Genomic DNA, 24,250 nt, shown 5'->3' with positions numbered 1-24,250 from the left:
TCATCTCAAAAATTGGATGGAGTATTATGAGGTCATATTGCAATCATGCTAACATCTTAAGAACCAAAGTTTCTTAATAATAGAAGTGGGACCACATTGCTTAAGAACCCTTTCATTAGGGGTTGACAATATCAAATAACTTGAAGAAGACTATCCATAACTTATTTGAATGGACTTCTTGGTTTGTTAGATATGGGGTCACTATTAATTTATGGGTGGACTCTTGAATGAATTTTCCTTCCTTAGATTTCCACCATTTGTGTATGGCTCTTAAGACACTTCTAAAGATGTGGTTTGCCCACAAGACCAAGGAAAATATAGATACAATGGATAGTGAGATTAAATAGAATATTGACATCAAATGGTTTGAGGTTAGTTTGAAGCCCATTACCTCTGAACTACTCAAAACATCTTAAGACCTTGAGATTTTAAAGCTTGAACAATTAGGATAGGGTAATTTGGAAAATCTATGAGTCTAGGGACTACTCTATCAAAATGGGTTTTGTCTTTCTAAAACCTAACTAGCCAAGTATATTTCATTTTAATAGAATATGGAATAATAAGGATTTCCCTAAAGTGAAGTTTCTCAACTAGATAATGTGTCATAAAAAAGTTCTTACTTTGCATAAAATCCAAAAGAGAGACATTTATCTCGTCTATGTAGAAAAGAAGCAGAAACTATTCATCATATTATTTTGTCTTGTCCTTTCATCTAGGAAGTTTGGAAATACACTAAATTTCTACAAGATTTTCATTGGTTCTAGAATGATGATCCTAAGGAAGTGGTTAACTCTTTGAAGTAATCTTCCTCTCATCAGTTTTGTGACTAAGCTTTTGTAGATGTTCTATCTTCATGAAAGTTGGTGCCTTTGAAAGGTACATAACAATACAATATGTAGGGATTAAAGCAATAATGAAGCTCTATATTTTTGGGCTTTATTCAAAATGTGAAGGAAAACATGAAGACTTGTAATCTCTCTAATCACTTTCCTAGTCTGATATGCTTTCATTGGGAAATGGATCATATTTTGGTGTTGATGGAGAATCTGAATAACTTTAAAAATTCTACCACTATGAATTATAGAAATATCAAATGCCCAAGCCCCATCGACCTAGATTAGTTTAAGATAAACTTTGATGGATATTTTAATTGTAAACAGGGTTAGGTGGGAGGTGGTGACCTTTTGAGAGACTTAAAATAGGAAATGATTGTAGCCTACTCTATTAACTTTAGAGTTCAACGTGCCTACACGGCGCAGTTGGTTTCCTTATATCATGGGGTCATTCTCTTCATGAGGAAAAATCTAAAAAAAGTGATCATTGAGGGAGATGTCATTAAGATAATCAACATCTTTTAAAAAATGGAAAATTTTGGCTAGAAGAAAAGTTGTGTCTTAAGTATGATTAGACACTTGTTAAGCAGTGTCAATGAGGTATCACTTTTCCACTCTTATTGAGAAGTAAATCATGTAGTAGACAGGATTGTGAGTGTGGAAATATTTATAGAGGGATTCAGAATTTTGGAAGAAACACAAGTAGCGTACAAAGTGATTTGGCAAGATCATATAGAGATCTTGCATTTTTTATCATGCAATTATTCAATTTTATGGGGCATTTTCTTTGCATCCTTTAATTGACTTGTGTTGTATCTAGGTTTTAGTTATTGATTTTCTACATGAATCTAAAGAAGTGGTGTTTTTTTCTCCCAAAGTTTTCAGAGAAAAGCCAAAGTGTGTAAGTGTTTTAGATAACATTGTGAGAAGAAGATCACGAGGATAATCTCATTTCAAGTTTATGCTAAATAATAGGGCTAATATTAGAATGAAAAGGAGCTATAGAAAACCTTGAGCATACAAGATTACAAAACATATCATGGGGTTGAAGGGTTACAACCACAAGTAAATACTAAGGATTGTAGAGTCGTGGGATGCTAGTATGGTGACTATGGGTTATGTTTCTTTTGTTGCGATGCAAGAATTGGTTTTGGCCATTTATGGGTTGAGTATGGAAGGTATAAATTTATACAAATTACAATGGCTATATCAAGGAGGCTCTAAAGAATTTTTTGATCCCAAGTGATAAAAATATTAGATTTCATTATAGGTTAATCAAAGAAGCGATTAAAGGGGTGTGGCAAAGTGTGATTTAGTTTATCACATTTGAAGGTATAAATGGTTCCATTCTCATCCATTTCCTATGCTTAATAATTTTTGGTGGAATTATTTTTTATGTTTTCCTTTCTAGATATACTCCCCTCTTTCTATTTCTATGAAAAAATGCAAGATGAATGGCTATTTTCCTAAATGCAAAGGGATTTTATTAAGGCTACATTAGTAGAACAAGAACCTAATCCCCCAAACCACCTTGACTTGAGGTTGATCTCAATAATTAGATTTTCCCTTCTATCTATTCCTCATTGAAGAAAGCTTGTACCCAACTCCTAAAACCCCTTTTAGGTCAACTATAATGATTCCAAGTTTAACAAAGAAGTAATTAAAGGGGTATAAATGGTTCCATTCTCATTTGTTTTCTATGCTTAATAATTTTTGGAGGAATGATATTTTTCATCTTTTAATTTCTAGATTTATTCCCCACTTTCTATCTCTTTGAAAAAATACAAGACAAATCCTTCTCCTCATAAGCACCAAGGGCTTTTGTTTAGGCTTTATGAGTAATATAGGAATCTAGTCCCCTAGATCTCAAAGACCTTGAGGTTGACCTCAATAATTAGATTTTCCTATCTATCTCTTCCTAAGTGAAGCAAGCTCATAAACTTAGTACTCCTAGAAGTCCCTCTAGGTAAACTATAATGATTCTTCCCCCTCTATGAAGCTAAAAACAAGAAAGGGTATCTCCTCATAATTCAGAAGAAACTATGGAAGTTTTAGAAGACTATAAAAAATTCTCTTCCATGGTTATGGAGATAGAATAGACCCCTCAAAACTCTTCCATTTTACACTGCCCTTTTCCTAGATTTCACAATGCACCCTTGTTACCTGGTCACTAATTTGAATTACCCTAGTCACGCTTATGTGTCTCTAGAACACTCTTTGAGCCCTTTTCCTAAAAAGAGGGATGACTTTATGGATCTAGAAACCCTAACCCTTCATTAGAAAGAGAAAGGATTATGTTAAAATATGTTGGAAGCTTCAAAGAGGTGGTTTTTTTTCTAAATGTGTATTGCTCATAGCAAAATTAATAGGATGGAAGCCATTATTGATGTAGACTAGAAATCTATTGAGTAGATATCGAGTCATAGGGATGAAGTGTGATGGGAAGTAGACTCAGAGATGCATGATAAATTAAATAATTGGAAAAATATTGAGGAGTAGGTGGTGAATCTGGGGAATAGTGTACCCTTGGAAGAGAAAAAAAAATATGAAATGTTAAAGGCTCTCACAACCATAAAAATGGCTCAGGACTAACTTAGAGATTAAATCAATAATTTTATTTCACTCAAAAAATTTATCCAATCCAAAATGGAAGCCAAGATTGGTTTTCTAAAGGTCTAGCAAAAAAAACATAACCAAAGGAGAAGCACAAGGATGATACTTCAAAAAAAATTAGGGTAATGTGATGGCCTCCCTGGGGAGGTGTGAGACAATGTCTGTCTGCCCTCCCAAGTTCTCTTTCCTAGATCAACTCAAGGAGCTGAAAAAAATGTTGGTTGGCCTTTGTGTCTTTTGACTCAATTTGGTGTGTGTTGGGTCCTTGATGTTTGGTTTCTGAAGGTGTAGGTTTTCTACTGTGGGTGGTTTCTACTTATTGGGTATTGTTGATGTAATGTTTAGTGTTGGGTGTTTTCTTTTTTAATGAGTTTCTTGCTGCTAGTTTGTGGGTTTTTGGTTGCACCATGGTCTATTTTTTGGTTGTCTTGGCAATGGCTGGAATTTTGTTGTTAGTTTCCTTGCCTAATTTGTTTTTCTTTGGTTTTAGTTAGCTTTTATAGTGAAGTTTAGTTTTTGCTAGTTTATTTTGGTCTTCTTCTATAGGTGTCATTGCTTGTGACCTTATCTCAGTGTCCTTGGACTTGATATTATTTTGGTTGTAAGGGTTTAGATTGTATCTTAGTTTACTTCCTAGAGAATGACTTTATTGCATTTATTACTCTAGTTAAAGGTTGTTAGTCATTTCACAAAGATTTTTTCCACATCTGTGTAGAGGTACAAGATTTTAAATATAGAAATTGTATGATTATATATCATTATCATAAGCTAAGGTCAAATATGTGGTCTAACTCTAGGCATTGAGGAAAATAGACTAAGGTTAGGTAAAATATTCATGATATCAAAGTAGTTTGTGCATTGAAAAAAAAAATCTACAATGTTGGTTTGTTGTTTTATTCAATGATTTTAAGCATTGAAATGTATGTGAGAACTAGGGTGAATTAGTCCAAAATAGTGGCAATCTTACCATTTTTGTAAGTAATTTGAGTTTGAAAGTGAAAGCCATATGAAATAATGTTATTCATCTTTGTAGCAAGTTTTTTAAAATTTAGAGAATAGAAGAAAAAATCTACGTATAATTTTGTATGTCACAAAAATATGGAAAAAAAACCCTAAACTTCATAGTATTGGGTGGCATCTTTCAAGAGTGAACTGAATTTTAGAAATTATTTCATTCTATTCCATTTTCTTTATCATATCGTCCTCCAAGCAATTGAGTAGGACCAGTCTCTTGATTTTCTGCAATAATCATTTTGCCAAATCAAAAGAAAACAAACATTAAGAAAAGTAAAATTAGAATTTTTCAGAATTTATATGTATTGGTTTGTAATCTGAAATTCTCTAGCCATATTTATATTTTTGTAAAGTATTCACTATATTTTAATATCTCTATCAAATTACTTCACATACAAATGTTTTTAAGAACTAGAGTATCAATTTTGAAGGTCTAGTTCAAAGCTTGCAGTAAAATAGATATCCATTTTATTTGAAGTAGTGGCTACCAATCAAGTTTACCTCATGCCCCAATTTCCACTCTCTCTATTCATAATCCAAATTTGTATAGATCAGTTTAGTTAGATATATATATGTAGCCTATAAGGAAAAAACTACAAGGAAGCAGTAAGTTGTATGAAAGAAAAAAAATATTCAAAGATGCATTAACACACACGAGATAACAAAAACTATAGCTATTACATGCAGCTCTTGGTTTTTATTGTTTTGTTTGTTCGATGATTCAATGTACTTCCCAAGCGTCCATTAGCATACAATGGTTTCAATCTTACCAAACAGTTATTTCATCTTCAAAGGTAAACAATTCATATGCGTTGAAACATTCTTTTAACATTTTTGGGATCTTATCAAGTTGGATCTCCTTCGGACGGCCCATGAATTTTTTAGAACTGGGAAACTTCTTAAATAACTCAACAAAACTTTCATTACACTACTTTCAAGATTTTCTCTAAAATTCTTGTGAATAAATTGAAGTCGTTGTTGCATAAAGTCATAGGGAAAACCCAGAGTGGGTTTGTCCTAGGATGAAAAATCTTGGATGTTGCCATAACGATGCATGCAATCTTGCACTCTATGGAGAAAAGTGGTAATCTTTTTATGGTATTGAAACTCAACATATCTAATGTAATGCCCTGCCTGGAGATCCTTGGAAACAAGGATTCAAATCAAGCCAAGATTTTTTTTTTACAAGTATGAATGCACAAGAAAACATCATACAGGGATCACAAAGATCGCAATGGAAGACTTCAACACAATCCTGGCAACCAATGAATCTTCGAACGCCACTACCCAACTGACACACCCAAACAAAAGCCAACAACCACCACAACAAGATGAGGGCACAAGAAAAGACCACTCATCAACCAAACACCAAGCTGGGGTAAAATGCAGAATCTCAAAATTTGGCCAAGCCTGAAATCCTAAAGCCCTAAAAATTGGCTAAGTTTGGATTTTTGAAGCCCTGAAATTTCCTAGAATCCATAACTTATCTCTGAGAGGTCTGAAACCTATCTCAAATGATTTGTCGCATATATTAAAATATATTCAACTTATACTTAAACGATATATTTTAAACCCCAAGAGACTAAACCAAAAACACGAAAACTCGATTTCAAGAGAAACCGACAGAATTCAAAATGCAACAGCATAAGGTCGAAGAATGCCCAAAAGGGTATCCAAACCCACTCTCACAAAAATTGGATCACGAAGAAAAGTGCTCGCTGATGGCACGCGTAGGTTTTTCACAAAAACTGTGCGACACTTTTTACTAAGGGAGGGCGACACTTCTCCCTTACTACGTGCGACACTTCTCAAGAAGGCGTGCGATACTGGAAAAGTATCGTGTGACATTTCTCATAAATTCGTGCGACACTCTTCCAGTGTCGTACGACACTTCTCTAGTAATGCGTGCGACACTTTATAGTATCGTACGACATTCTTTCTATGGGTGTGCGATACTTTATCAGTGTCGCACAATGCTGAACAAATGTCGCCCATAGAAAGTAAAAACACTTCCAGAACTCAAAAATGGGGAAAATTTGACAAAAGAACCTCCACACCGGGGAGTACTGGATCCACGAAGGCTCGAGGAATGAACACTCGAGCGCAAGAACAACACAGAAAGGAGAACATCTATCCATCTAAACTACAGCAGCGAAGAACACACTAAAATAAACATCGCAGAGAACAAAAGCAACATCGCAATGTACAGAAATACATCTCAAAAACAAAACAACCAAACTAAGTACGCAGTTCCTCCCAACCGTCAATAGCATCATAAGACCATTGTGGATCCTAGCCATCCCCCGCGCGTAACATCCCAAGCCACCGACCAAATCGTCGGTACTGTCGTAATAGGGATATCACTAATAAAAACATGCAACAATATAAGCACAAGGAAATCTAACATGCTAGTGATAACGCATAAGATAATCCTACAGTAGATAACATCACCTATCACATGCTAAACAGCAGTAAGCAATAGATATACTACTAAAGAAAATCACATCATCTAACCATATGCTAAACATCATAATAAGGGAATGCGCCAAATAAAATAACATCATCTAAACATGATATACAAGCATCCCAATGAAAGCATAAATCACAAGAAAGCATACTCCGAAACTCGAAGTACCAAGTGAAGACATCTAGCAACGGTCGCACTAAGACAAAAGATCGTCTCTGTACTTCGATCCCTAGCAGTGGTAAAGGTAGCTACGCCTCCCAACCACATGGAACCCGTAGGTCCACACCGGTCGTGCTGATGGAGATAATGATCCAACCACAAACACACATAAAGCACAACATCGAAGGCTAACACTCACGCCAAACAGTATGATGGCTGCACCCAAGAACCTAAGACAATGCAAGGAGTACAGGTCCTAGTCAGACACTCAAAAGGTTGCTAAGTAGGGGTTGACATCATGGAGAGTCACTTGGCATCAACAAGCCCAAGCTAGTATAGGCAGCTACTCTTCTCAACAGAAGGCGCACAACCTAGGGCAGCTACTCTTCATGACGGAAGGCGCACAACCCACACATTTTAATTATCTTGTATTTATTACCACCCAAAGTTTTAATTTAATTATCACTTATATAAAACTTCCTCTGCCAACTGGGAAGTAGTCACCAAGTTACAGGATAGAAGCCCCCTCCATATGCTACCCTACCCTACCCATGCTCATCCTACGACAAGTGCCCGTGGGCATGCATACTCCCATCCCAACCCTAATGATCATAACTTTCGAAAGTACCATGGAAGATTGAGCCTCTCAAGTCACTTGACAAATGTACGCAGACGTACTCGTGTGTGGCGCACCACCATCACGAAGATCATAACAAAAAGGACAGGAATGAGAACACAATGCAAAGAAAACACCCAACTGAAAGCAACACGGGAAGGACAGATTCTACACAAATCCCAAAGCCAATAAAATCATACATCATGAAATCACTCAACCGACCTCAATCCGAGAGTATGGATTCTACACGAATCCCAATGATGTAACAAGACCAAACATCGTGAACTCACTCAATCGGCCTCAATCCGAGAGTATGGATTCTACACGAATCCTAGCCTTCACGAAACAAAAGCAAAGGTCCAACAAAAACCATAACAGGTATAAAATCACTCAACCGAACACAACATTGGGAGTACGGATGCAACACGCATCCCAATGCAACATAAAAGTGCAAAAGTGGTTTGACTGATATCCAAGCAGATCATCAAGGTCCACGACACACATTGTGCCAAGAAAACTTGAGAAAATAAGGCGGCACGCAAAATAAGGTAAAAACTCTAAAAATTTGGAAAAACTTCAAAATTAAAACCCATTTGGCCTTTGGGTTCAAAAACCCCAAGAATCCAAAAATAAATGGAATCGAACACCGTATGCAAAAACGGCCAGCATAACGGCGTAAAATTCCAAACCCTCATCCCAAAAAATAGGAAAATGTTCATACTCGCCCAACCAGGTAGAACTAGCATACAGAAATGGAGAGGAACACTAGTTCTTAGCCTCCAAACAAATGGCTAACAAAAATAGAAGCAGAAACGGAGCAGAAACAATAAAACAGGAAAGCCCTACCTCACAACCAAAAAGGCAAAACGGGAATCTGAACCATAAAATAAATATCTCGCAGAAGTAGCTAAAAATTGTGGCAATCCAAGGTTTCCCTGAGCTGGATCCAACGAGCCCAACCTCGCGACGATCCCATGCCCGTAGCTCCCACAACGAACAAAATAGTAAATCCTCATGAAGAGGATTTTGGGTTATACTCTCCAACTTTCCAATTTGAAAGTGAGAAGTGAGGAATTAAATTCCTCTTTGGATACTTATTCACTTTTTGAGTGAATAATCGATTAGGGCATTTAACCAGTCAATCTAGTTAAACCCCGAATCGACCCAAATGAAAATAGGCTATTCCTATAAATAGGAATTCATCTATGGCAAAGTTGCCAGAAATTAAAATAAATCAATTAAAAAGCTTGAAAACCCAAAAACACAAAAATAACCTTAAACAACTTTCGCGACAATGTGAACCTCTAAATGCACAAACACGCTTACTGGTCTAATCACATAATGCAATGAGTTCGAATTTAATAATCACCGAAAGGTTTAAATTAAAAAATTTAATAAAGGATACATCGACCATATAAGGACGACATTGGTAAAATATGAAAGTTTGAATCACTAACTCCATGTGCCACTGCCAGGGATATACATCCTGCACACTAAACAACACGATCAAGCACAATTGCATATAATAACATAGCCAAAGAAATAAATGCATTAAATCACCTAATTTAACCATTTATTTAATTATATTAAAATAATCTATTTACATCACTCACATTCGCAAAAGGCGTAGCAAAGCAGGAATGAAGTAAATAACCATAGCATTAAATCCATCATATAGCGAAATCAGAGGTATGTCCAAATACCAAATAACCAGATAACATCATAAAACACACTGTTATCTCAAAATGGCATCATCATGCAATATGATTAACTGAACAGCATAGTAGTCTAATATCTATTATACTGGAATCAAAGAGTAACATTTGACCCTCAGGTCATCTCAAATGTAAAACATAACATGAGTAACAAATATCTCTCTAATCAGAAATATAACAAGGTAGATGTCCGCAGCACATAACCAAAGAATCCAACCAGAATAATCCATTTCTAATCATTAATGCATTTAATAAGGCACTTAAAACACATAAACGAACACAGTCATAAACATGACTAACCACTGCTACAGGAACCTAGTCCAGTGTAGCATGGTAATAGTACATAGTGCAATCTCTGCACACATCTCAGGGTAATCACGGAACAACCTCATGATACCACATCGATCCTGGTAACCACTGGCACAAACCCTAGTGAACCAAAAATCACATCATAATCTCAAAGATCAGTCAAAAGCATTATCAAAGCAACTGATAAAGAAATATAAATCCAAACACCTCAACGGTGTAGACCACTCAGGGTCACAATCATGATCCATCACAACAAAAGATCAGCAAGGTTGCATCCATCAGGACGACTTACAAAATTCAAATGGGAGAGGCACTACATCTAAAGCTTATGATAGGATTAATTTGACTTTTATGTACAAAGTTATGGAAAGGATAGGCCTAAGTCAAAAGGTTATTAGAATGGTGAAGTAGATGGTTGAAACTCTTAGCTATTCAGTGATGATGGTTAATGGTGCCTTGTCTCTCTCTAGATATGCTCATTAATCTCTCTCTCTAGTTATTCCCTCTAATAAACTTGTCTCACTCTCCCCCTTTATTTCACTATTATCTCTCTCTCTAGACATGTTGTCTAATGTCTATCTCCCTTTCTCTCCCTCTCTCTTTTACCCCTTCCCTACTCTCTCTCAATTTCTCCCTCCTTCCCTTTGTCTCTATCTCACTCTCTATCTCTCTCTCCCTCTCTCTCTCTCTATCCCTCTCCTCCTCTCTCCCTCCCTCTCTCTCCCCTTATTTCACCATCACATTTCTCTCTAACCATATCACTAAGATCTCTATTAAAAACATAATAGGGTCTCTTATCTCTCTCTAGAGATGTCCCCCTCCCCCCTCTCTCTTCCCTCCACCCATATTTCCCTGTAATCCCTATTCTATTAGAAACATTTTATGGGTCTCTCTCTCTCTCTCTCTCTCTCTCTCTCTCTCTCTCTCTCTGTACTCACCCTTGTGTACCTTCTCCTTCTCTCTTTGTCGAATTTAATTAAACATGAATTATAATATCTAATATATTAGATAAATAATGATTATTATTTTATTAAGATTACAAGTGAAGTTATAATTAAATTTAGATTTCAACTTAATTTAGTGTTAATGTCAAGTCTCAAATTTGAAATCAAAAAGTACAACACAATTATATTTGCAAAAGAATTAAAAATACATATACACAATAGATTATTGATTAATATTAAATTCAAAAATGTGATGATTGCTTTGTATATTTCATATAGAATTATTTTTTGTAAGATTTATTATTCATGGTATTCTTATTTTTAGAAGACTAAATTGTTTCTATATTATCATATTTGATTTTCTAGCTAAATATAATGACATTATTTATAGAAAAATATAAAGAAAATATAGAAACATCCTAATTATAATTTAGAAAAATAAGATGTGTCTAATTTCATATTTTATTTTTTCACTAAATCTACCTATATACACTTTTCTAGCTTCTAGAATAGAAAATCTAGAAAACAAATTATAAAAAAAAAATGAAAAATCAAATTTGAAAAAGCAAAATGCCGCTTGGCATATTTAATATTGATTTTTATCTATTTTATATTTGAGAATCTTATTTGCCAATCTCTCTCTCTCTCTCTCTCTCTCTCTCTCTCTCTGATCCTTATTGAAAACATAATAAGGTCTCTTCTCTCTTTCTAGAATCTCTATTGAAAACATAATAGGGTCTCTTGTCTTTCTCTAGATATGTCCCCCTCCCCCCTCTCTCCCCCCTCCACCCATATTTCCTTCTACTCCCTATTCTATTACAAACATTAAATGGATTTTTCTCTCTATTCCTCTACCCAACTCTCTCTCTCTCTCTCTCTCAAAGTTAATTAAACATGAATTATAATATCTAATATATTAGATAAATAATTATTAACATTTTATTAAAATTACAAGAGGAGTTATAGTTAAATTTAGATTTCAACTTAATTTAGTATTAGTGCCAATTCTCAATTTAATTGGGTAAATTTCAATTTATTTAAGGTAATATTGTGATTTAAAACATGAACATTTATTGTTAGAGTTCAAGTCTCAATTAAGGGAGAAGTTGTGATTTGAAATATTAAGTCAAAAAGTACAACACAATTATATTTGAAAAAGAATTAAACATACATATATACAATAGATTATAGATTAATATTAAATTCATAAATGTGATGATTGCTTTGTATATTTCATATAGAATTTTTTTCTCTAAGATTTATTATTCATGGTATTCTTATTATTAGAAGACTATATTGTTTTTATATTATTATATTTGATTTTCTGACTAATATAATGATATTATTAATAGAAAAATATAAAGAAAATATAGAAACATCCTAATTATAATTCAGAAAAATAAGATGTATCTAATTTCATATTTTATTTTTTTACTAAATCTACCTATATACACTTTTCTAGCTTCTAGAATAGAAAATCTCGAAAACAAATTATAAAAAATTTGAAAAACCAAATTCGAAAAAGCAAAATGCCACTTGGCATATTTACTAGTATAGATATTTTAAATAAATCTATCTAAAAAAATGATGATAGATATCCACTACAAAATAATTATAATTTAATTTACTAAATCTAAAATTATTTATATCTCCTTTATCTCCATTTATTGAGCTTTTTGCTAACTTAAGATTTTTATTTATTTCTCTTTAAAAATGGATGATTTATATTTCGAAATATAATAATTTATATAGATATTTTATGTGGTATTTATTAAATTAATTTTAAAAAGTATATTGTGTTCATAATAAAATTTAAACTGATGGTTGTCAAATTTAACATAGAAGAATAAAAGTTAACATTCCCCCATTCTGATCGACATTAATTATATTTGATTTTCTAAGTATAATGACATTATTTATAGAAAAATATAAAGAAAATATAGAAACATTCTAACTATAATTAATATTGATTTTTATCTATTTTAAATTTGAGAATCTTATTTGCCAATTAATCTTTTTCTTTTAAAAAAACTTTGCTGAATGCCAAAAGACATTTTATATTTTAAATTGATTTAAAAAAAGATATTGTAACTTTTTGAAATTGATTTTTTTTAAACAAATTTAGTTTGTAAGTCCCATTAAATTTCTTTTCTTTTTCTATATGTTAATAATTGTGATTCCATTACGCATTTTATTTTAAAAAAATCATTTGTAACTTTCATTAATTTTTTTATGTATTTCTATTTGTTAACAATTATGAGTGTCAAATGACATTACACAACTTAATTTATTTTTAAACTGTTTTGTGAATGCCATTGTATATGCCTCTAGTCATAAACATTTTTTCGAGTAAAACATTTATTTTAGGTACGGAATGGTGATTGTTTTATGGTATAAGAAAATTTACATTTTTTCCACTAAAACATTCATTTTAGGTACAGAATGGTGATTGTTTTATGGTATAAGACAATTTATCACCATACTTTGGATTTAATTAATCTTTATGCTTTGGCCTGCAACTGCTACAATGTTGTCTTTTCTGCAAATCACAAAGAAGCCAAAATAAATTCAAAATATTTCATTTTGTACGAGAAATTATAAAGATGACAAGATATTAAGGGAATTTAAAGCTTAGCCAAACCTTTGATGTTGCAAAATCGGAAATGGCTTACGATGAGATATCTCATAATGCAAAATGTAGGTTTCATACTCAGATCAAGGGAGATGAATCACAAGAAAATCCTCCTCTCTTACTAAATACTGTAAACACTAAATTTTGGTTGCCAGTCGTGTACTATAAACATATATAACGAACAAAGCCTCATTTATAAGAGTATTATAAATTTGGCAAAATCACTCATAGATGAGTCCAGAAAATTAAACCAACTACTTCCACTTCCTTCATGAATAGTGTAAAATTCCATTAATAAAAACTTCAAGCTAATGAGTTTAATAATCAGAAAACACAGCTAAGTTTCAAGCCGAAGAAAATTTACATACTCTATAATTTAAATCATTTGTTAGTTGACGAATATGTTATTGGAATGAAATATTTTATTATATAATAATTATTAAAATTTTATTGGGCTCTTACTAAATCAGGGTATTTGAATAATCTATATAATCAATATGCCCACCGATGAAGAATAAATGAAATTATGAAATGATTATTTAGAAGAGGCTTCTTAAATCAAAATTTGATTCTCTCTTAATCCAAAAAGCAGAAAAAACATTTTATAGATACTCTAAAATTTATTCAGAGTAAAATTGTTGTTATGTTTGATGGATGCAACACCTACTAAAATTCAAGCCATTAAAGATTCAAAGACCTAACATTCACTAAGAAATTATGTTTAACTAGCATAAGGTAATTCATCATTCATAAGAATTAGGAAAATCACGAGCTATCTGCAAGACTAAGGTTGACTGATAAAGTCTATATCATTTATTTTCCCAAACAACCTTCACATCTTGCAGATGTGTGGCTATTGTAAAGCAATGCCATAACTTACCAGCCAACCTTTGCTTCATAACATTGGCAAGCTTTCATTTTCTATTTTGCAATACTTGTTATTTATGGCACTGTCTATGTAGGGACCAAAATGCACTTTTATTAATTAATACATATGAATGTTAATTTATTAAAAAAATACAAACATATTGACTATGCAAGTGCATTTTAGCCCTTCCATACCAAAACCATTATTCATATTTGCCTTAGCAGTAGCTGCTTCAGATTTAGGAATAATTCTAAGAGGGTTGTCCAGATATCAAAGTTTGATTCTAGAATCACCTAGATTTATCTCAGCCCCCTTAAGAATCTATGGAATAAATACAGTTCTTTATGAGAAGTCATGTTCTACTTATTTGTTGTGGCTCACTCTAGACATATAAAATGTGGATGATATTGCATTCAAAATCCCCATTATTCACTAAAATAGAGGTTTCTCCCTATAACAGATTTCCATTTCAATTTCCACTCTAAAACTTTACCCTTCAATATCTTTATCTTACATAGGAGAAATTCCATTTCTCTCCCACAAAGCATGGACTATTTTAGAACGAAATAAACAAAGAAATAGCAAAAAAGTTAAATTACCTTCTTAGTTTCTTATATGTGCATTCCAATAGTTGGCTATAATGTATAAATTGATTACAAAGTTACACTGAGAATTATTCTAGCTATTTTTACCAATGCAGTCTCTTTTCTGAGCTTGTACTCTCTCACTAGCTTCAACTCTACATTGAGCTTCTTATTCTCATGTGGTCACCTTAGTTTCCATCTGTAATGAAATATAAATGGAAGTCATTGGAAATATATCTAATATATTGATTGTTTTAGGATGCGAGCTTGTTCAAAGCTATCATCTTCCTCTGTCTCTCCTTGCATATATGCCAACTGTGTGATGATAGATGATACACACATGAACGAATTTGTAAATTCCAAATGCCACCTAAAAACAACATTCATTAATATGTATGCTAAAAAAAAATTTACACAATCAAATTCCAGAAAAACTCGAACATATTAACGATGGATTGTGGAAATCAAATGTCAATAACAACATTCATTGGTTGCCAAATTTGTTAATTAACGGAAAAAACTATTAGCAAAATTAGCTTTGATCAATCCAAAAATAGAAATAACATAATGAAAATTCAATTATATAATGAATACAAGTGGGATGATCATCACCAATGTCAAAAGTATTATCTTTTGTTCTTCTTTATTTTTTAAGAAATAAAATAAGAACATCAAATAGAAATACATAGTGTCATATGTGCATGAGTGAGATTGGGATTAAAAACTCAAGAACCCAAGCTTAGAAGAATTGGAGGTGTGTTTCACTCTCATAAAAAATAGAACAAATCAACACCAGCATCTATGATTCAAGAAGTTAGTCCCCTCTCTTTAGTGAAAATTGTCATAAATTTGAAAAGACATTGGTTGGTTTCCCATGGAGCCAAATGCCCACCTACCCATTCATTAACTCAGTAGGTGAGTTTGAAACTTGGAAGAGAGAGGTAAAACATTTTTTTAAGCAAGACAAAAGGGATGAAGCCCATTCATTCAATAGAAGACAATAGAGAAGAAGCAAAGCAAAGATAAGAAGAAGATCACCAGATTAGAGTAGAGGTGTAACAGATATTCAGAATAGAGTTTAGAGGATAGAAGGAAGGTTGAGTTTTAGAGTTTGTAATAACACATGCTTACTTTTTCTATCATTCTCTAAGTTTTTTTTTTTTTTTTTTTTTTTTTTTTTGTACTATTAAGCAATGATTGCTCCAGAATATGTAGCCTTTAGTGCTATAAGTTTAAGATTAGTTTTATCAGTTGAAGTATTTTATGTTTTTTTGGTTGAAGTCAAATGCTCCTAGATTTTGTAATAGTTTAACCCATTTGAATGTAAAACAAGAAAGCAGACATACTAATTGATCCAATTGTGTTGGTTCATTGTTGTTTCCTTTCTATTTGTTATTGCATGGTTCTTAGTATTTGAGAAGTTTATATTTACAATTTTTGTTGTTACCTTCTCTATATTTTAGTGGTGGAAAATTTATGGCAAAAAGTTTATTATTAACTTGATTAGCTCACATGTTAACTAAGTTTATCACATGCTCACTCGGTCTGCTTATTGTTCCATTTAAGAAATAATCTCTCGTCTTGAGCTAAGATCTCTTTACTGACAAGCTCACTCAACTCCTTAGTGTGTTGAGTTTACTTGGAACCTACTACCTATCACTCAACACCTATTCTTGTTGAGAAAAATTGTCATTTGACATTAACTGTTGTCTAGCAAATTTTGAAGTTGTTTAGTTATGATTTCTTAGATGGTATCAGAGATTTGAGGTCCAAAATCCAAAGTGAGTTAGAGAATTTTTTTGGTATTTTTCATGGTAGGAGATATAGGAAAGATATGATAATAGCCACTATCCTTTGATTGATAGGATTATGATACATGGAAAAAGAAGATGAGAACCATTATGGTTGGTAGCGATTTGTGGGAGTTTGTGATAAATGGGCTTAATGATGTTACCGACCCAACATAGTATGCTACCCTCACAAACCCTCAAAAGACTTAGCTGAAGGAGTCAAGGTGAAAGGATGCAATAACATTAAGTTTGATTGAGCCAACAATAACAAAGATTTTTTTCCCAAAATTGTAGTTGAAAATTACTCCAAGGAAGTATGGGATATCCTTCAGACAAACTTCCAAGGCACTGATCAGGTTAGAGTAGTAAAGCTATAGATGATTAGAATAGATTTTCAGAACCTTCAAATGAAGGACAATGAACCTATTGTAGAGTTCAGCTCACGAATCTCCACTTTGGTAAACAAGCTCAAATCAAATGGAGAAGATTATGTAGAGAAAATAATGATGGAGAAGATGTTGATGAGTTTACCTCAAAGATATGACAACCTCATGATGACCATTGAGGAATCAAATGACTTCACCACATTGACCATGGATGAGTTGATGGAAAATCTTTAGACCCATGAAAACTAGATTAACATATTAGCAACAACTTCCCAAGAGCGGTCTTTCAAGGCACAAGAGAATTTAAGAGGTAGGAAGAGAGGAAGAAATGGCTCAGGTAGAGGATCAAGAAGTAGAGGTTATGGAAGGAATGTTTAAAGGAATTCTAGTACCAAAAGCTCAGGATGAGAAAGCAACCAAGAGAGAGAAAGTACCTCTCAAAATAGCTCTAGAGGAGGTAAGAAGAACTACAACTCCAATAAGAGAAATGTTAAATATTACTACTATCATAAGTTTGGGTATTACACAAGTGAATACTTGAAGAAGTAGAGAAATCAATCAAGACATAATGCAAATGTGGTTTATGTGAACATGGGGAATACAAACAATCTGGCAGCCTTCATCATGTTCAACATTGTTGAAGAAGGAAGCCCTAAGGTATGCTACTTAGATATTGATTCTAGCAACCACATGAGTGGTAATGAAAGTTTATTTTATTTTATTCATAGAAATTTGAAGTGTGAAATTAAGATGGGAAATAATGGAACTATTCCCATAATGGGCAAAGGATCTATCATGGCCTGCACCAAGAAAGGTGAGAAGAAGGAGATACAAAATATATATTTTTCCCTAGGTATGAAGCAAAATTTGACGAGTGTTGGACAAATCATTCAAAATTGTTACAAGGTGCTAATGAAAAATGACGTGTGTGTCATTCATGAGAAAGACAGGAGTAAGCAAATACTTGTAGTAGTCCAAATGAAAAAAAAAGTGGATGTTCCCTTTGAAGAAAGAGAGATGCTTCTCTTCTCAATTTGGTGTTGCACCTTCCAAGCATGCATGATTGAAGACCCCTCCAAGCTTTGGCATCTCAAGTATGGACATTACAACCTTATTGGTTTAAATTTGTCGTCCAAAAAAAGAATGGCAGATGATTTGCCAACTATTGTAGATTCATGTGACAAGTGTGAGGCTTGTATTTTGGGTAAGAAACATAGGCTTCCCTTTAATTCTAGTAATTATAGAGGGGAAATGGCACCATTAAAATTTTTGCATTCTAAATTAGTAGGCCTTGTGCAAACAACTTCTATTGGGGGGAGTACTTATTTTATGACATTCATAGATGATTTTACTTGTAGGACATGGGTGTATTTCTTGGAGAACAAAACTAAAGCATTTGATAAATTTGTTGAAATTAAAGCCCTTTCTAAAAAAGAATGTGGACACTATGTAAAAGTCCTTAGGTCAGATAGAGGAGGGGAGTATACCTCTAATTTTTTTCTAAATATTTGTAAGAAGAATGACATTAAGAAAGAGCTCATAGTCATTCGTACTCTATAGAAAAATGGAAAAGAAAGTACTGATCATTAGGTGGCTTACAAAAGAAACCTGATATGAAATCCTTTATAGTTTGAGGTGGTATTTTTATGCCACATTCTTGCAACATTTCTTTATTATGCATGGTACCACGTATAGATCGAAATACATCATAATGGTAACGAAATTGAACATGAGTTTTACAACAACATGTGATTCTTTCCTAGATCACATTCAAAGTTAACCCTTCTATTTACATCTCTTTCTAAAGTCTTATGATTCACATTAAGATATCCACTTATTTTGCCAATCAATCTTTTTTCAATTGTTGATTTGTTAACTAAATCTGTTGTTATTGCTCATTGTGTTGCATTCTTATCTTTAGAGCAACTTCTCTTTCTGATAACATCAAAGGCACTAGCAATAGTGGATACAACTTGTTTTAAAGACTCATTTTTATTCTTGGGTTTTGCATACATTCCCGACCTTTTCATTACTTTTCACATTTTAGACATTTTAATTAGTTGCAACATTGACTAACATTGAGACCCAAATTTCTTATTATAAAAAAAAATGTCTACATAATCTATTAGCATGTGTCTTAATTTGTCTCCATGAAACCAATCCTTCAAGATTATCTAGTACATCATTAGAAAAATAAAAATTATGTTCATACACTTTACTATCATTCTAACATATTTGTTCAGTAGTTGGTGTTTCTATGTCGCTACATTCATGCAATTTTTATTTTCAATTGACATTTCATTTTCACTATTATTTGGGATTTGAATCTTATTTTCAATTTTTTTTGGTATTTCTTTTGGGGCATGCATTTTCATTGGAGTTTTTTGTGCATGATCATTTGACAATCTATTCTCATGAAGAAAATCTAAATTGTTTAATCATAAATTGCTTCTAAAAAATCACCAATTTCACCATGAGAAAAAATTTGAGGTTTTGGAGACATTCTTGTATTGAATGTTTGATTAGAATGTGCACCTGAATCTCATTGTATTGGGTTCTCTTCTTCAATCTCTTCATCTATAGTGGTATCCTCAATGTCTTTCTCCTTTGAAACATTGTTCAATTCTCTAATTATTTATCTTCTCTCTCATTGACATTGTGCTTCATTCTCTTTAGCACCTAAATCTCATTGTATTGGGTTCTCTTCTTCAGCCTCTTCATCCATCGTGGTATCCTCAATGTCTTTCTCTTTTGAAACATTGTTCAAGTCTCTAATTATTTATCTTCTCCTAGTGCATGTGTGAAGAGAGCCCTTAGTAGAGAGAAATTAAAACTTGAGGAAAAAGTCAAATTCAAAAATGCACATGAGATTATCAAATGGTGTAACAAATATTTATACATAGGATCAAGTGAGAACTCTATAATCAAATATTTCTTCTACCTAGTTGAAGAGAAGAACATCCTTTCAAGATATGACAGTGATACAATTAGTGGGTCAGCTAGATGGCATTCATTTAGGAGTTAAGATTCTAACACTTGGACTATATTGACTAGAGAGCTTGTTTTTTTTTTGTCATTTTTGTCTTGCAGGTGAATGGGAAGAATGAAAGAATACAAAATGGGTTGAAGATTGGCAACAAAAAATATTATCACCTACTGACACACATTTTCAAGATGATATAGTAAATAAAGGCTAGAATGTTACTTTTGCATTAGAAGACTATGGTCATATTTTAGACCTCATACAACCTAGTATGCACAATTTAATTAGATTTTGTTGTGATCATGCTTCAATTTATATTATTTATATAAGTAACATGTGATTAAAGTATTTATGTACTTTATCTTATCTTGTAGGACATGTTTATGTTGTTATTGCACCTAATGATAATGATGAAAAAATTGATTATTGGCTACTTGGATGTGTGGAACCTAAGAAAAAATTGATATGTCATCAAGTAGATGATGATAGTTTTGAGTATCCAATTGGGTCTGTCATTGTAGCTAGCACCTGGCTACATAGATACCTAACAAGAACAAATGGTTTACCAGCATTTGAAGACTACCAATTAGAAAAGAAGATTTTAAACTATTCTCATTTGGTTGTGACAACAAATATCAAATTAGAAAGATACAAAGGGAGACCAGTAAATAAGGTATTATGGACAATTTCAATAGACGAGCATGAGACAATCATAGATGCATTGCAAAAGAGAGAGGATGTAGATGGTATAGTGGGATGATTACATTTAAATCAAACACATGTAATTTTTTTCTTTTATTGTGTTATTTTTATATATGTACTTATATAATTTAATTACATGTATGTTTGCATTGTCAATACTAAATTAAAAAACATATATATATATATATACACACACACACACACCTCTTATTTAGGTCTCAATTACAATTTATGCAAATTTAAATGTTGAGGTGGATTGAACATAAACATCTTGTGCAGTTCCACCTAGTGAGTACATACAAATTACACATATATATACATAGTTCAGATAGCTCATGTTAATTTATGCATTTATAAACATGTGTTTTCATTTAACTATTTTATTTTATAAGACCTCATTTGAAGAAATATGTTGAATCAATTTTTTATTTTTTATTTCACTTCTATAAATATATCATTGACATTGTCTTACATTGTTGGAATTATGATATATTTATCATTAGTGCAAACACTTATTCAATTCTAAATGCTTATCTAGCTCATCACTTAGTCTACAATGTATACCGAGCATTCAGTGGTTACCTTATAAGTTCAGCAGGTAAACAGTTCTCACCGAGCATTCCAGAGGATACTGAGTGAATGAGAAGTTCAGTAGTGTTTACCGAGTGAAAAAGGTAAACAAAGGACTCAGTGTTTACTGAGTGAAAAAGGTAAACAAAGGACTCAGTGTTTATCAATTAATAAAGGTAAACAAAGGACTCAGCGTTTACTAAGTGAAAAATGTAAATGAAGGATTCAGTGTTCACTGAGCAAAGCAAGGTAAACGAAGAAGTTAGTTTCTACCGAGTGACACTATATCTACCGAGTCACCAATGGTTATCGAGTTTCAAGCAATGTTGTGCGGCTAGTATAAGCCAAGCCTCTACTTCTATCGAGTGCATGATGATGTCGAGTAATGTAGTGGATGTTGAGTATTAGAAGGTCACCAAGTCAGCTTGAGGAACTCAAGTTTTCTACTATCTAGCCGACTCTGTAATGTTTTGTTCACTTGTGTTTTGGCCGACCTTGCAATTGTAAATATTGGAATGGTATATATGTAATGTATGATATCATTTGCAAAAAGTGAGTAAGATATGGATAAATGTATCAAGAGAGACATGTAATGTTTTGCAAATTAGTAGAAGAGCAGAATATTCAGCAAGGTCTACAAGGAGCAGAAAAGATTCATCAGTCACAAAAGGTGATCTATACTTCAAGGATCTAATCAACAAATCAAGTTTGTAAGTAGATCCATTGTTTCATCCTAACAGGTGAATCAGTTTTGTAAATCTTTTAATAGGGTAGACTTAACAGTCTTTGCATAAATCTCCTAATAGAGTGCATACTTCAATGTATGTTTGTAAATCCTCTAACAAGGTGGACCTAGCAGTCCTTTGTGCTCCTAACAGGGCAGATCATCAGAAGTGATCAATGTAAGCCTTAACCGGCCAACTTCATACTACAGTAACAAATTTTTGTGGGCATCATCCCCACCACAGTTTTACTTTTTATTTGGAAGGTTTCTGGGTCACCAAATCTCTGTGTACATGTGCAATGAATGTTTGATCTTTCATTTATGCAATAGATTAGATGAATGAATGATGAATGGTTAAAATGTTGAATTGTTCAAAAATTTTATAAGTTACTGATTCACCCCTCCCCTCTTAGTAACCTATCTTATCTTGAATATTTCCAACAATTGATATCAGAGCATTTGTGGTTCTCAGGATAAAGTTTGACAGCTTGAGCAAAGATCAAGGAAAATGGAGATATTCAAACTTGACAAATCTATTGAAAATGAAAAGCTAGATCTGGAAATGGCCTTGGCTCAACTCAAAGAAGCTAAGGAGCATCTTTTTCAATCTCTAAAGAGAAGGAAGGAACTTGCAAGACAAATGAATGATCATCAGTATGTTGAAGAAAATATTGGAGACCATTTACCATCAAGCAGTTCAAATGAAGCTAATGAAGCAATCAAGGAACTCCTAGCAAAGAATGGTTCTCTACAGGAAGAAGTAAGAAAGCTTAAAAGAAAACAAGAAATCTAATCAATCAAGCTATGTGAATTTTTGGAACAGAGAAACAAGGAAAATGAAGACTTAGAGGCAAGAAATAATCAATCCCTTCAGCATGAAGATCTTGTAGGTCAACTATCTAATGCAAATGAAGAAATTATGAATCTAAGATCTGAGAATGAAAGTTTGAGAAATGATTTAATCACTGAAAAACAAATCAATGCAAGCTTACAAAGTGATCTGAGATATGAAAGATGCATCAATGAAAGTTTGGAAAATGACTTGATCACTGAAAAGCAAGTCAACGAAAGAATGATGAAATCTCAAGAAGCCATGAATCAATTGAATCAACAAAATGAGCAGAATCTTCATAGACAAAAAGGTAAAGCTGGTCTTGGATACAAGGAAGAAGGTGAAACCTCCAAACAAGGTGCCCAAAGGAATCAAAGACCTACTTGCAATCACTGTGGTAAGTTAGGTCATACATCAAACAAGTTTTGGAACAATGGAAAAGGAAAATTCAATGGCAAATGCTACAATTGCAGTCAGCATGGTCATTAAGCTAATGAATGCAAGGACAAGCCAAAGTTTGAAGGAAATTGTCACAAATGCAATAAGCATGGTCACAAGGCATTCCAATGCAGATCCAAATCATTCAATCTAGCTGAACAACTTGTTAAAGAAATCTTTGGATGGGACTACAATACTTGGTGTAGATGTCATTATTATGGAGAATATAGACATGTTGGCAAAGATTGTTCAAGGCATCACTTGAGGAAAAGAGACACAATGGTAAGATGTTATACATGTACAAAACTCGGTCATATAGCTAAAAATTGCATGAATATTGGAAGAATTGAAGATGAAAAGAAAGCTAAAGCTGAAAACATTCAAAAACAAATGAGGCAATAGTGGATTCCAAAATCTACCAAGCAAGACAGTTCAAGTGAAGGCAATGTCACTCATGAAGTGGGTGACTCCATCATTTTTAATTAGATTCATAAAGAATCTAGAACTGTATCATCAAGCTATATCCAGAGTAGTTCCAAATTCAAGTAAGCAAATAGATCGAATCAGTATTCTAGATACACAAAGATCAAAAGAAAGGCATCTTTTGCTGAGTTGCATCTACCGAGGAAAGTCGGTTGAAGACCTTACCGAGCTAGGTCAGGAGTAACTAAAAGTTTTGTTCAACCACCGAGTTGCAAGGATCTACTAAGTAAATCAATGACAGACTGGAAAGCACTACGTCATCACAGCTACCTTTGTATCGAGCATTAATGATAGTATTTTTGTCAAAAGGGAAAAATTTGATTTCATTCTTCATTGTGATTTCAGAGCAAAGAAATTTCCAACAAATCTAGAGCAAATTCCAAGTGATTTCAAGCGATTTTCAAGCAAAGAATTTGTTCAAGATTTTCTTATACTTATCGATCAGCTATGGCATCCACAAGCACCAGCAGCACCAAGGCAAAGAGGGGTTCAGAAATGCTAGTAAAGGGTACAGAATGGAATGTGCCACAATTCAAAATTGTTCTGACCGTTGTAGAATCACTCGACCCAAATGGAGCTCAATCATGA

Source organism: Cupressus sempervirens, chromosome 10 (assembly GCF_028749045.1).
Source record: "Cupressus sempervirens isolate cs-2001-9-10 chromosome 10, ASM2874904v1, whole genome shotgun sequence".
In the NCBI taxonomy this organism is placed as follows: domain Eukaryota; kingdom Viridiplantae; phylum Streptophyta; class Pinopsida; order Cupressales; family Cupressaceae; genus Cupressus; species Cupressus sempervirens.
Note: the sequence above shows the minus strand (reverse complement) of the source record.